We start from the raw sequence: 15,058 nt of genomic DNA, 5'->3' as shown, positions 1-15,058 counted from the left end.
TAATGATAAAAACAACAAGACGGTGCAAACAGAAATGCTCAAGTGGCCTAGCAATTTGTGCAGAACGCACTGCTATGATGTGCAAAGCAATATTCACACATCCGATAATTTAAATATTGAATAAATATTCTCTTAATAAAGGCAGCTTTGTTAAGTTTTTGTTTCTGGTTTGAGATCAAGTGAGTCTTTTGTTGCTGCTGCGATAAAAGATTAATTACCTTTTAATGCTTTTCATACATCTTTACCTGGAATACCAAATACATTTGGCAGTTTTTCTACATTAAAACATGTTTTTACTGAATTATTTCCACACATTGTTAAAAAAAACAACAACAACAAAAAAAAACCCATTTTAACACCTGCCTCAAAATACATTTCTTTTATCAAGAAAAAAAAAAAAAAGACAGATTACTTAGAATCGCTCTCACACACCTGCTGAGATCAACCAGCCAGATGCCTCGCTGATAGTTGGCTCATAATTCTAGCGCTTGTGGCAGCTGAAGCCAAATATGCGAATGAAGTTTCTCCCCAGTGGAAAGTTCAGCTGTATGGAGGCAGATCAAGAAGATTTTTCTCCTCAAAGGGTTTGGTGCCGGCGCCCCAGAGAAGAGTTTGAAAGCAACAACAGTTGCCGTGTTTACACTGTTCTCTCTGTGATTTGGTGTAAATACTGTAACTAGTGCAATCCTTTTCAGGACAAACCCAAATTCTGTGGGTGAAGAACATGTTTTTTTGACGTAATTCTGAGTGACAGAGCCCAGCTGCATAGCTGAATTCATATAGTAATAAAGAATGATGAATGCGTTTATCACGCAGTGCGGAGACAAAGCATTGGCTGCCTTGGAGATTTCTTCTGGTTCTGCAATGGTTAAGGCTCCCTCATACTGACATGCACAGAAGAAGAACATATTGTCACAAAGCAACACGTTGTTTGCAGAAGTAATAATGGATGCCACCATCTATGGATCGGTGTTAAAGTTATTCCAAGCTGAAAGCATTGTCACAAAATCACAACATGAGGGAAGCTAACAAAATGAAAGCACAACTAGGAGTGATGGCCTTTTGTGGAGAACTGACTACAAAGTCTGTTTGGATGTACAGTTGGACCAGGATTGGTGGGATTGTGATGCGTTTCAGAAGCAGATCTCTTCATAATTTCATAATAATAATCTCCTGTCATTGCTTAGATCCGGATGTGGCACTATCTGGCTTTTTCCTGGGCCAGAATTATGGTGAATATAGGCTTCCTTCTTATTTTCATGTTTGGTTCACGGAGATCAAGAAAGAGCAGGTCACATTTTCTTCAGTTTAAGCAATGAAATGCAGGCGTTTAAAGAAAAATAAAGGAAAGTAAATAGCTAAATAGTGAATAACTACTGACCTGGACCAAAGACAGATAAAAGCCTTAATCCTGAGCTGCAGAAAATCTTAGGCAAGGGAGTAATTGGTTTCTTTGGGACATGTAGCAGAGTGAAAGGCTGAAAGGTTGTAAGAGGGCTCAGACGTTGTTGTTTCCCAAACCACGATGTCGGTGACGGTTTTTAAAAAGCCCTCATCATGTCCCATTCACATCACATTGATCATTTCGTCAATATTAGCCCTTTCAGCCAGAGGAGAAGTTAATAGTTTTCATGGGGAAACTTTCTCCTGTAACATCAAACACAATTGCATGTTGCATAAAAAAAAAAAAAAAAAAATCAAAAGAAAAGAGGACAGAAATGATAGTGCCAACTGAGTCGTAGTACAGCCAAAAAAAGAAAAAAAACAAAACAATAAAACATCCACACACCCACAGAGAGGAAGCATGGCACCAGAATTCAATTGTTGCTGATATTTTTTTGTATTTTCTTTTTATTAAGTGTTGGGATCTTATGCCAGCATACGCAAGCTTCCCTCTCCTTCTCCAGTCAGGCTGAAAGAGATGAGAGCTGCGTTTGGACGGTGAGCACCTGGTTTAAAAGCTAAAACCTTCATTGCCTTTGTAAAATGTGGGGGTTGGAGCGTTGAGGAGATTCAGATCACGACCCACCACTTTATCCTCAAACACCAAGGGGTGGCAGGGTTTTTTTATGTTTTTATTTTACCAGGGGTAACCCACCATTGTCCTTTTGCTGCACGCTCTATTCATAAATCATAAAAAATGAAAGATGTTGCTCAGTTTGTTTATGCCCCTTGTGGCTTAATGAAGTTATCACATGCAGGCTTGTGTCCTCCCAACCTTTTTTTTTTTTTTAACCTGGCTACGTCGGTATTGTCAGAAAAGGAGCATCTCTCATACCTGTGTTCCCACCCATGGGCAGGCTGCAGGATGGCTTCTCCTGTCAGTTATGATCAACAAACCAAATCAATCAATAAATGTTGCATTGAAATGTCTTCCATCAAAGCATTGTGCGCTGCTCAGGCTAACATATCTTTGTGTTCACATTCCTGTGTGTGTGCGTGTGTGTGGTTGACTGCGTGAGCCATGTACAGTATGTGTTTCCTCAGTACTTAGCCATAGGAGCTGTCTGCTGTTTGAATAAGGGCAGTCAGTCACCGACACTAAGGAGCACATTCATCAAATAATTTCCCAGCATACACCTGTTTCTGTCGGCTGCGGCGTGGCGTCGCTCTCGGTGGTCTCCCAGCTGCTCAATTATGTGGCTATACATGCACTCACGTCTTACTCCACAATGACCGTCACATTTTATAGGTAAATAAAGCTAATGTGCCTTGGCGTGACTGGGAGCCAACAAAAGGGGTGTTAATGGTGGGCCTAAATCACCAAAACACCGGCAGGTGCATTGAAGGAGCACATAAAGCAACGTGACAGAGTGATAATCCCTCACGGTTGGCTTATACTGTAGAGTAGGGGGCTGAGATAGTGGGCTAAGACCTCACACTTGGCCAGTAATGCGATATAGTTGTTGCCTGTGGCAGGAGGTATAGATGCCTCCTGTTCTGTGTAGAAAATACCTGCAGGAATCCTCAGTTTCCTCCTGTCCTAATCGCTGTGCTGTAATCAAAATGTGGAGCTGCTTGCAGAATGTGATGTTTCCGTCTGACAGGAACCAACAGCTGCATCACACACTGACCATGAGACACAGTGCCTTACAAACGCTTTTATACTCCTTTAAGTCGTTTCCATTTTGCTACTTCAACACAAACTCATGTCTGTGGTTTGGATTTTATGATAAGGTATGGCACAACTGTAAAGTGGAAGGAAATAAAAACATGGCTTTCTACATCTTTTGACAAATTAACATTTAAAATGTTTCTATACATTCAATACATTAGACTATCTGTTAACCTTAAGGCAAGTGTTAAGCATTCTTTTCATTAAGTCGTAATTTCAGTATCAAACATGTTTATATTGGTCTGAGGTAATATCCTACTCTCAAATATTTTATTCAGTGGCTGTAAGCAGGAAATCATCATAATTAACTGAAACAAAGGCTTTTAAACATCAATCTGCATAATTAATCCACATAATGTTTTTATCACTTAGTGAAATTAGTTACTGAAATAAATAATCCTTCTAAAAATATTCAAAATCATTTAAAAGTGCCCTGCTTTGTTGACCATTTTAAAGGCCAATTTTAATCATTTAGCTGTTAGATTGAGATTTACAAATAAAATAAAATAAAATATGAATTTTAATGCAGCCAGACATCTCAATTTATGTTAGGAGTAAAAAAAAAACATAGATAAGTAATACTGTAGCTGAGATTTTGACAGGTTTCATCATGATGGTGTCACTATGAGAACAGCAGGAGGATGTGCAGTGTGAGTTTTTCTACATGAATATTGTTTTGCATGTGGGTCAAAAACTTCAGCATAGATCTCATTTGACCATAGCACATTTTTCTACATGTTTCAATATGAACTCGCATGACTTGCAACAACCTTCACTCACAATCTCTGATGTCTTTCATTCATTAAAAACCGGATTTGTGGACAAACATATTTTTGTCCCGTCAGCAGTTTCATTTGAAAAGTTGGAAAACCGTAAATACTTTCCTTCCACTTCATAATTGTTCACTACTTTGTGTCGTCTGTCACATAAAGTAAAAAGTTTTGGGCTAGCCTTGCAGATTCTGCTTCACAACAAACTGTTGTCCTATGTAAAAAAAAAAAAAATGTTTTCCTGTATAAAAAAAATAAAATAAAAAAACTTTAAGGGGTATGAACACCACAGATCTTCCATTTTTCTCTTTACATGTTGGTTATTTCTTTACATGCTCTTTTTTTTTTGCCCACTTTGCTGTGCTCTTACTTCATTTACAGCAGTTGGGCATTATTAGTGTGATCCACCAGATGATGTGCGTCACCGCTTCATATTTTTATTTTTTTTCCCCCCCACTGTCTACAGCTTTTAATATTACCTCTTATCTTTCTCTGCCTCCCTGCTGTCTGCCATAATGCAGAGGAAAGGCCTCTCCACTACTCCAACATGCACAACACATTCACGACTTTATCGATTTCCTTTAAAACTTGCAGAAAACAGGAAGAAAGTGAGCCTTAATATTTCCAGCTCTGCACCACCTGGTCCAGGTTGCTAGGTAACACGGTGCACGGCAGCGTTTGATGTGTGTGCGCTCTTTGCAAAAGGCTTTGATCCTCGGCAAACTGACAGACTCTCCACAGTGCTACCTTCTCCTGGTAGTTTTGGCACCTCATCACACTGTGGAGACTAAAGTGTATCTGAAAGCTCCCGGGTGAAATGAAATACCCACCTTGTTAGGCAAAGAAGAAAAAGGCAAGCTGTTCAGAAAAGTTTAGGCTTTAAACTATTTTCATTAAGAGTGCTAAAGGACAAGGCAGATGGTGCTTCCAAGTCTTAGAAACATCAAACAAAAACGTAGTGAAGTTGCAAATTTGCACCGTGCTGCTTAATATGAACAACTGCAGCAAATTCTTTGTACGTTAAGGTTTAAAGAAATCTGTGTAAAGTAGCATAAAAGTTAATGAGGATAGAAGACTATCTGCCAAATATGATGCAACTTGGCCTCTTTCCTGCTTAATTGTTGCCTAAAATGAAACCTAAGTCTGCGTCACATTTTATCTTGTAAGTTTTACCATTTCAAAAGTTAGTTGACTTAAAAAAAAAAACATTATAAATAACCTCTTTTTTATATCTATGATGGGCAATCACACCTGACAGATACATTGGTAACCTATAAAGCAAACATATATTATTTAGCAATGAGTTGGGAGACGGTAGTTTGAAAACAATCATTTGCAGTCGCCTCTGTTGCACCCTTAAAAAGAACTGAAAAACTCATATAGATCTTTGCTTTTGTGCAACTTCATTAAACAAAATCCAGGGTTTGTGCACACAACGCGTGTAGTTTTCTCTTTTTCCGCACACAATCACGAGTCATGAACTTTCAACTCCCATCATGCATTGCGTCGTTCTTAAAGGAGTATTATCATGACAGAAATCTATGACACACAAAAAAGTAGTTTTAGCATATATTTAACCATAAATCAAGTGAATTGTTCTAACTGAATACTAAATCAAATAAATGCTTGCTCAATAAGATAATTATACCTATTAATTGAACATTATCACGTTCTTAACATATCTTCAGGGCTCTACATCTCTCTCGCTCCATGAAAGCAATCATACGCAGTTTGTTATGAAACAGAATCTGCAAGGCTAAATCCTGAGGAGCAGACTGAGCTGAGGACACACAGTTAGTTGTGTGCTTTGGCACAGAGGTTGTTCGGTGCAGCCATTAGGTAAGCACAGATTAAAGCTTACCTTCATTAAAAGCTACACCATTGCTTTTTTCCTGCTAATGTTCATTCATAGAATGGATTATTTACAGATGAATATGCACATGCAGCTTGTCCACATGCAAGTAAAAGTCTGCAGTACTTTTATATTTGCTCCATAGCAACAACTCTGCGTCTTGCAAGAAGTTCTTGTGGACTGGAAAAATTCCCCTATGTCCATCCAGCAAAGCAGTGGGCTTTCTCTGAAACTGTAATGTTTTACTGAAAATTAGCTTTCAAGAACCTAAGAAGTAATGCAAGCAATGAATAATAATAAGCTGGTGGTCAAACGTTGCTGGCCAAAGAGTAATACTGATTTCTTTGGCATGTACCCGTGGTGCTTGAGGCATAGCAGAGATGTGACAGGTGCTAATCCACTCCTCAATGCCGTTTGATCACCGAACATCTGAAGGAAGACTTTATTTCACCGATATCCTCCAGACAAGAGAAAGCCATCTGAAAACTAGCCCACTGTGGTCATCAGGAGTCCGGCATGGACAGCAGCAACACTCAGGCCAGCTGCAGTTCAACTTGTAAGAGACCCAAGGTGTGCTATGAACTCCCAAACACCTTTATACATTAGCAGCAGTCTGAACTGTTGATGCAAGGCAGGACGGATCTGTGTTTTTATGTTGTTTACACCAAATTCTGACCCTTCCATCCGAATTTCGAATCCGAACTTCCATCTGAAGTTGAGCATCATCAGACATGGTAGCTCTTTGCTAATCTGTTACATCTCAATTTGGTGAGTCTGTGTGAAAAGCAGTCTCGTTTTCCTGATCCTGGCTGACAGGAGTGTCTGAGGTATGGAGTTCTGCTGCTCTAGCAGATTCACTTCAAGTTGCTGTGCATTCAGATATGGTATTCTACACACCCTGGTTGCAATTTGAGCTACTGTCTGCATTTCATTGTCTTCATCCAGCATGCCCATTTTTCTCTGAGCTCATACATCAGCATGGCATTTTCTCCACATACCTGATGCTCACTGGAAATTTTCTTTACCATTTTCTGTAAATCTGGGGAAAGCTAGTAAAAGATAATATCCTAGTAGATCAGGAGTTTCCGACATGCATAGACCAGTCCGTCTGGCACCAACAACCATGTTCAAAATCTCTTAAATCTCCACTGAGTTGCTCAGTTTGAGCTGTAGAAAGTGTCTTCACAGGTCGAGATTCCTACACGCATAAAGTTTCTGCCACTTAACTGTTTGTGTTAAGCAGTTACAGATGTTCCTAATAAAGTGTCCAGTGAGTGCACATAAAATGACAATGTTGCTAATTATTATAAAAGATAATTATTGCTAACTCTATCACATCAAAGTTTAATGCCATTTTTCTTGCCAATAAAACGTTCTCAGATTAAGGTTTGAATTTAGTGCATTTGGATTATTTCTGTCTGTGTTCTTTTTTTTCCTAAAATATATGCTTGTTTTATAAATCTGAAATCTAAAGAATCTCATAATGATGCTTTTGTTCCCTCAAATAGTGGCAGCAAAAATAAAATAAAAAATGTAATAAGAAAGGGAAGATATGAAAGTGAAAAAAAAAGAACGCTTTTGACAGAAAAACAACGATGTTCGGTTCAGTTCAGGTAGAAACGTATTACTCTGTAAAAGGGTTGAGAACAAAGCCAAACACTCATCTTGAGAGCATATAACCTTCAAGCTGGAAGAAATCAGGACTGAAAGGTAGAACTGTGGGTTGTATTAACAAACAGACTCTAAACTAAAATTACGAGGAAATAAAATTCTGATTGCTGCCTTGAAGAAGTCTATTAATTTAATATTTCAGTCCTGTAATCTATATCACTAACCTGCAGGTTAAAACTTCACGTCATTTGCATATCAAAGTAATGTTTTATAAGTAACCGCTTTGATGTGGTCTTCTGTGTCAGCCTTCGATGCTCCCAAACTGAAATTTTGACTCCAACAAATTGGAAAGATGCACTTACTTATTGCGATGCCATATGAATTAATTCGAGAAAAAAAAAAAAAAAGTCAGGTGCACAAAGTCTGAAGCCAAATAATCAAGTCAAAAATTAATCATGCAGCCACCAGTTTCCATTCTACGCTGACTTGCACAACATTTAGATTTGGCCGCAGGAGAGAAAGAGTGAAATGAGATGTGCAGCGGCCGGGCCCCCCGTACACAGGCGCATTCCAGGTTGTGTGAGGTTATTACAGGTTTGATTATTGAGTTCCACAGGGCAATTGGCTCAAATGAGGGCTGACAGCTTTGGAGGGCAGCAAACAGCTGGAGAGCTCATCTCTGCCAGCAGCCATATTAAGACCATTTCGCTCACAGGTGCCTCAGCCCAGCCAGCATACCCATGTGGGCCCCATATGGGAAAAAAGAGGGCTGCCAATATGGGCCCCAAATGGGTTTGTCCACGGGTTCCATGGTGGCCCCACATGGGTTTGCCCAGGTAGATTTAAATGGGTGCTGACTGGGTTTTCAGTGGGACCCAGATGGGTAACTTACATGAGGCCCATCTGGGCCCCACTTGGGAGCTTTCATGAATTTTTACCTGGGCCCCAACTGGGTCTAAACTGGGCTAGAATATGGGTACCAAGTGGGTTTGTCCACGGGTTCCATGGTGGCCCCACATGGGTTTGCCCAGGTAATTTAATTGGGTGCTGACTGGGTTTTGAGTGGGGCCCAGATGGGTAACTTACATGAGGCCCATCTGGGCCCCACTTGGGAGCTTTCATGAATTTTTACCTGGGCCCCAACTGGGTCTAAACTGGGCTAGAATATGGGTACCAAGTGGGTTTGTCCACGGGTTCCATGGTGGCCCCATATGGGTTTGCCCAGGTAATTTAATTGGGTGCTGACTGGGTTTTGAGTGGGGCCCAGATGGGTAACTTACATGAGGCCCATCTGGGCCCCACTTGGGAGCTTTCATGAATTTTTACCTGGGCCCCAACTGGGTCTAAACTGGGCTAAAATATGGGCACCAAGTGGGTTTGTCCGCGGGTTCCATGGTGGCCCCACATGGGTTTGCCCAGGTAATTTAATTGGGTGCTGACTGGGTTTTGAGTGGGGCCCAGATGGGTAACTTACATGAGGCCCATCTGGGCCCCACTTGGGAGCTTTGATTAATTTTTACCTGGGCCCCAACTGGGTCTAAACTGGGCTAGAATATGGGCACCAAGTGGGTTTGTCCACGGGTTCCATGGTGGCCCCATATGGGTTTGCCCAGGTAGATTTAAATGGCTGCTGACTGGGTTTTCAGTGGGGCCCACATGGGTAACTTACATGAGGCCCATTTTGGCCCCACTTGGGAGCTTTCATTTTTACCTGGGCCCCAACTGGGGCTAAACTGGGCTAGAATATGGGTACCAAGTGGGTTTGTCCACGGGTTCCATGGTGGCCCCACATGGGTTTGCCCAGGTAATTTAATTGGGTGCTGACTGGGTTTTGAGTGGGGCCCAGATGGGTAACTTACATGAGGCCCATCTGGGCCCCACTTGGGAGCTTTCATGAATTTTTACCTGGGCCCCAACTGGGTCTAAACTGGGCTAGAATATGGGTACCAAGTGGGTTTGTCCACGGGTTCCATGGTGGCCCCATATGGGTTTGCCCAGGTAATTTAATTGGGTGCTGACTGGGTTTTGAGTGGGGCCCAGATGGGTAACTTACATGAGGCCCATCTGGGCCCCACTTGGGAGCTTTCATGAATTTTTACCTGGGCCCCAACTGGGTCTAAACTGGGCTAAAATATGGGCACCAAGTGGGTTTGTCCGCGGGTTCCATGGTGGCCCCACATGGGTTTGCCCAGGTAATTTAATTGGGTGCTGACTGGGTTTTGAGTGGGGCCCAGATGGGTAACTTACATGAGGCCCATCTGGGCCCCACTTGGGAGCTTTGATTAATTTTTACCTGGGCCCCAACTGGGTCTAAACTGGGCTAGAATATGGGCACCAAGTGGGTTTGTCCACGGGTTCCATGGTGGCCCCATATGGGTTTGCCCAGGTAGATTTAAATGGCTGCTGACTGGGTTTTCAGTGGGGCCCACATGGGTAACTTACATGAGGCCCATTTTGGCCCCACTTGGGAGCTTTCATGAATTTTTACCTGGGCCCCAACTGGGGCTAAACTGGGCTAGAATATGGGTACCAAGTGGGTTTGTCCACGGGTTCCATGGTGGCCCCACATGGGTTTGCCCAGGTAATTTAATTGGGTGCTGACTGGGTTTTGAGTGGGGCCCAGATGGGTAACTTACATGAGGCCCATCTGGGCCCCACTTGGGAGCTTTCATGAATTTTTACCTGGGCCCCAACTGGGTCTAAACTGGGCTAGAATATGGGCACCAAGTGGGTTTGTCCACGGGTTCCATGGTGGCCCCATATGGGTTTGCCCAGGTAGATTTAAATGGCTGCTGACTGGGTTTTCAGTGGGGCCCACATGGGTAACTTACATGAGGCCCATTTTGGCCCCACTTGGGAGCTTTCATTTTTACCTGGGCCCCAACTGGGGCTAAACTGGGCTAGAATATGGGTACCAAGTGGGTTTGTCCACGGGTTCCATGGTGGCCCCATATGGGTTTGCCCAGGTAGATTTAAATGGCTGCTGACTGGGTTTTCAGTGGGGCCCAGATGCCTCATTCCTGTAGGAACAATGGGGTCTTTCTCACCTAACCTGAAAGTGAATTACATTAATAGATATACAATCTTAATCAACAAACCAAAGTATTAAAATGCTTTAGCACAAAACCTGCATTAAAAAAAAAAGAGATGAAAAATGTCTTTTGGTCAAGGTTTTTATTTGGTAATTTAAAATATTGTCAGTTTTTTTTAACTCGTCAATTATAAGAACTTTATTAACACAGAGCAAATGATGCCACAAGAAATGCACTGGTAAAAGAAATCTACAAAATTATTCATATTGCAGATTTGAAAATAACAAACTAGTTTAATATAACAAATGTATAAAAATAGATCTATATGTAGATATATAATTATCTATGTAACTAGATTTCTAGCTATGTAAATATATATTTATCTCTATATATATAGATCTATATATCTAGATAGTTATATTTCTACATCTCGTTATCTAGATAACTATGCATCTAGTTATGTAAATATGTATAGATACATACATGTATATAGATCTATATCTAGATATGCAACTATATAGATAGATCTGTACATCTATATATAAATACATATAAATATATATCAACACACACACACACCTACATAGCTCTTTCACACTACATTTTTGTCAAATATTTTTAATAACCTATATGCCACACTTGAAAGCTCTCATACATCATTGTAACTGTCCATCTTGGAACCTGCCCACCTGAGTCTGAGCTGGCTGCCTCCCTAGTCGCTCTAACTTTTCTATTTCCACCTCTGTCCGGGGCTCCAGTAACCCACTTCGAGTGCCTTTTCCGTATCTTTGTGTGATTCCGTGGATGGATCCATTTCTTTTAAGTGCCCCTAAAAAACAAGCAAAGGTAGAAATTGCATTAGTGTTTTACTTTTAGTACAATGTAACATTAATGAAATGTGCATCTCTTCCCCTTCAAGGGGCAGAAATGCTTGCAGGGATCTGCCAAAATCAAAGCACTCTCGAGTCATTATTATTATGTAGATAGAGGTGTGCAGATCGATCAGCAATCATAAGCGGTTAATTTCCGTGAAAATGTGTTTGATTGGTGATCGCTGATCACGGCCTCTTGTTGCAGATCACCTGTATCTCATTTGCAGCCTGCATGTGCAGCTGATCTACTCTTTCCGTCACACTGCGCACTTTTTAATTTTGCCAGATAACATGTTATCATTTATGCCTAAAGTGAAAAAATAACAGCCAATCCAGATGATCGGCAGCGATGGGCCCCATGGGTGATCGGTATCAGAATTGGAAGCAAAAAACCTGATCGGAGCATCCCTAGTACACACACTATATTCTTATTGTAAATTTAAAATATATTAATGTATATAAATCAACTACTGACATAAAGGTTCTATCATGGTCTTGTATATTTTGTTAATACTGTTTGAAATGCAAACAATATTACCTTCAAATTTTGTCAGCAATCAAATCTTTAAGTTCTTGAGAGCACAGTGAAAGAATACTATGTGAATTAAACCAAAAATTGAAGTCTCAGTTTTTAATCTAAAAAAAAAAAAAAAAAAGATTACTAAAAATGAACAAAAGGCATAAGACAACCAAAATTAACAAATGTTCAAGAAAAAAAGTGAATATAAAAACTGATCTTTACCATACAAAACATCAGAGACGCAGGTCCCGGAACTTGTTTCCTATGTCGGCCAAACAGGTTGAACTGGAGGGCCAATTCAGGGGACATGAGGAATCACACAGCTTGTTGTACTGCATCATCTAAGGACCCTCCTCCTATTTCTGCAACCATGACAACCTTAAGTATAATGACAATTACAAGACAACATTTTAAAATCAGGACGCATGATACATTTAGTTTTTATTAATTGATTTGTTATTGTTTCACACATATATAGCTTATAAGCTTACTTTTATACATGGACAAAATGCCAATTGTTAATGTCTGTATCAATTTAAGTCAATAAATTTTGAAGGATTAGAAGGAAAAAGTAAAGCAAGGAGAACCAAATGGGTAAAAGAACTGAGAGCAGCTCAAATGACAACCAGGGAGAAAGAAGATCTAGAGCAGTGGTTCTTAGCCTTTTTTGAGGTACCGAACCCCCCAGTTTCATATGCGCATTCACCGAACCCCGCTTCCCCCCTCCTTGCCCCATCCCTGTGCTCCTCCGCAGCACTGATTGGCTAAGCAATGTAACGTGATCCTCTGCAGCAAATGATGGCAAAGCGGCGCATCACGACTTTACACAAGTTTTTTTCCCTCCGCGGCAGAGGCTCCGCCGAACCCCTAGGGTTCGATCGAACCCAGGTTAAGAACCACTGATCTAGAGTTGTGTGTTACAGAAGTCCCTGTTCCACGTTACCTTCTACGTCGCTTTTCTGGAATATCATTATCTGTTTGAAGATCTGATGTCACTTCTGCCCTTGCAAGCCTTCTTCACGCTTCTCCATAGTAGTCTGTAGAAAATAAATTTTTTAAAAAGTATTAAAACATTGGTAAATCTAAAGCTCCCATTTGCATTGACCAAACAAATGGCTAGTTGAGACCTAAACACCCACTTGTCATGTTTTTTTGCAGTCAAACGATGACAGAATAACACGCTTTAAAATGTCACTTACACAATAAAACAAACATGATTTTAAAATATTTACTACTATGCCTTCATTCTATTTAGAAAAAAGCTTTTATGCCAAATATACTGAAACCACATGGGCCCCATTTCGTGTTGCCCATTTCTGTCCCATTCTCAGTTAGCCCACAATAATGCTGAATACAGTCTACATTTAGCCCAAATGGGCTGACAATATGGGTCCCATTTTAGGTTAAACATATGGGCCTCGTGTAGTTAGCCCAGACAAAACCCATGCCCATCCATCATTACCTATCTAGCCCACAACGACACGATTCAATGCAGTTTCATGAAAGAAAAAAAAAATTAAAAATGCACAATTAATGGATCCCAGCTATGCATGCTGGCTTAATTGGCTGCGAGAAAGATTGTTAAAAACCCATGTACACAGAATGAAAGCGAAGTAGTTACTCTTTATAAATAATGTAAGTGGTTTTATCGTGTCAAGGTACTTTAAAAGCAACCTCCGCTAGCAACGTAGATTCATTAGTGAACCGATTTATTCTGCCGCGTTGGCGCTCAAATTTACCGGTGAATGGCGCCGCAGCGTATTTGAAAATGATCTGGGCCAGAACAGTTTGAAATCGCTCTGCATCCAAATATTCTTACCTCAATAATGGCAGATGACTTATTGTGTGTGTTTTACAATATTAAAAAAATCACCTAAAAGAAAAACAAACAAAAAAAAGAAGAAACAACTAATTAGGTCTTTCGGGGTACTCCGGTCATCCGAACCATTACGAGCAACAAATGTTTTAACTAACGATTTAAAATCTCTCCCTAAAATTTGACACAATACAGACAAAACAGACAGAAGTGTACTTACAGATTCTTCAGGGAACCTGCAGACTCCACGCCAACGGACTGATGGGACTACGTTTGATTTTGAAACCGCATATCCATCCGCCGTTAACAATTGTACGTTCTCCAAGAAACACGAGATTAATTTTGAGAGTAATACATCGGTTTAACAAATGTAAAACCGATGTAGCACTCGCAAATTTTCTCAATAAAAATAAATAAATATAGTCGTCCTTATTCAAATGTGTTTTGGAACTACTTTCTTTAGTGGATGTGTAAAGTGTCTACTTCAATTCACCAACCTTTATTGGCAACGGTGCCAGAGAAAAAATGAACAAAAAGGTTAAAAAGATTATTGAAAAAAGATTAAAAGATATAAAAATAATAATTAATAGAAATATTTAGTTTTTTTATTTTATTTATGCTGACAACTTGGAAAATGTTTACAGATGAAAAAACAGATGCTAAAAATTTTACTCTTGTCTTTCTCACTTGAGTTTTGTTTGAATTCATTTTCTAAACATTTTGTAATATTTTTCACGATGATCTGATCTGAACTATTTCTCCAAATAAGAATTAAGTCCTTCTGTGAAAAAGCTGCAATGAACACTTTGGATGTCTGAACATCCTATTGATAATAAAATAAAATTAAATTACATTTAAAAAAAGAAGCAAGGACAAAAGTCCACTACTACCTATTTTGAGTGAGCAGCAGAAGATTATGCATATTTAAAACAGATAATGTCACAAAAATGTTAGGACATCTGGACTGTTCTAGTGTAAAATAATAAAAAGAAAAAATGCTAGGACTTCAAAGTGTAGCTTGAACAATACTGAACTGGTTTAAAAAATAAAGCATTGAAGCATATTTTGGTCTTCTGGAAGCCTAGTGTAATGTCGGTGTTAGTAAATGAGCCAGACAAAGAAATCATGTAGTGAGCATGGTTCAAATACAATACCTCTTTATGACCTCCAAGATGAGGTAACCATCCAAGGAGAGCTTTTCATTTTGTAGAAAGCTTATACAATTGCTTCAACAATTTACCTTTTATCAGCTCCAATACAGGCCAACTGAGTAACAATTTCCTTAGCTAAAGGCCATCAATCTGACATCTCATAATTTTTTTCAAAGTTTTTATAATCTTGCTCTTGCAGCTTTTGCTTTTGACATATAGTGAAAATTTTAAAAGTGACAGGGTAACCACATTGTCTAATCAGATTTTTTTTTAAATTTTCCCATTACCCCACATGAAAAAGGATTAAGGTCTACATTTT

The 15,058-nt window shown here is 39.9% G+C and overlaps 1 long non-coding RNA gene across 1 annotated transcript; it reads right to left on the bottom strand.

Annotated features, from left to right (window-relative positions):
- Positions 1-10,503: 10,503 nt before the first annotated feature.
- On the bottom strand, positions 10,504-13,646 carry LOC148157129 (uncharacterized). Its single transcript, XR_015764493.1, has 4 exons — positions 13,592-13,646; positions 12,716-12,809; positions 11,995-12,150; positions 10,504-11,209 (listed from the first exon to the last, which is right to left on the bottom strand). It is a non-coding gene; the product is annotated as an uncharacterized LOC148157129 (long non-coding RNA).
- Positions 13,647-15,058: the final 1,412 nt, after the last annotated feature.

The sequence above is a fragment of the Poecilia mexicana genome, unplaced genomic scaffold (genome assembly GCF_051168715.1).
Source record: "Poecilia mexicana isolate PSO_F unplaced genomic scaffold, ASM5116871v1 scaffold_10, whole genome shotgun sequence".
NCBI classification, from domain to species: domain Eukaryota; kingdom Metazoa; phylum Chordata; class Actinopteri; order Cyprinodontiformes; family Poeciliidae; genus Poecilia; species Poecilia mexicana.
Note: the sequence above shows the minus strand (reverse complement) of the source record. Positions and strands in the feature narration are given on the sequence as shown.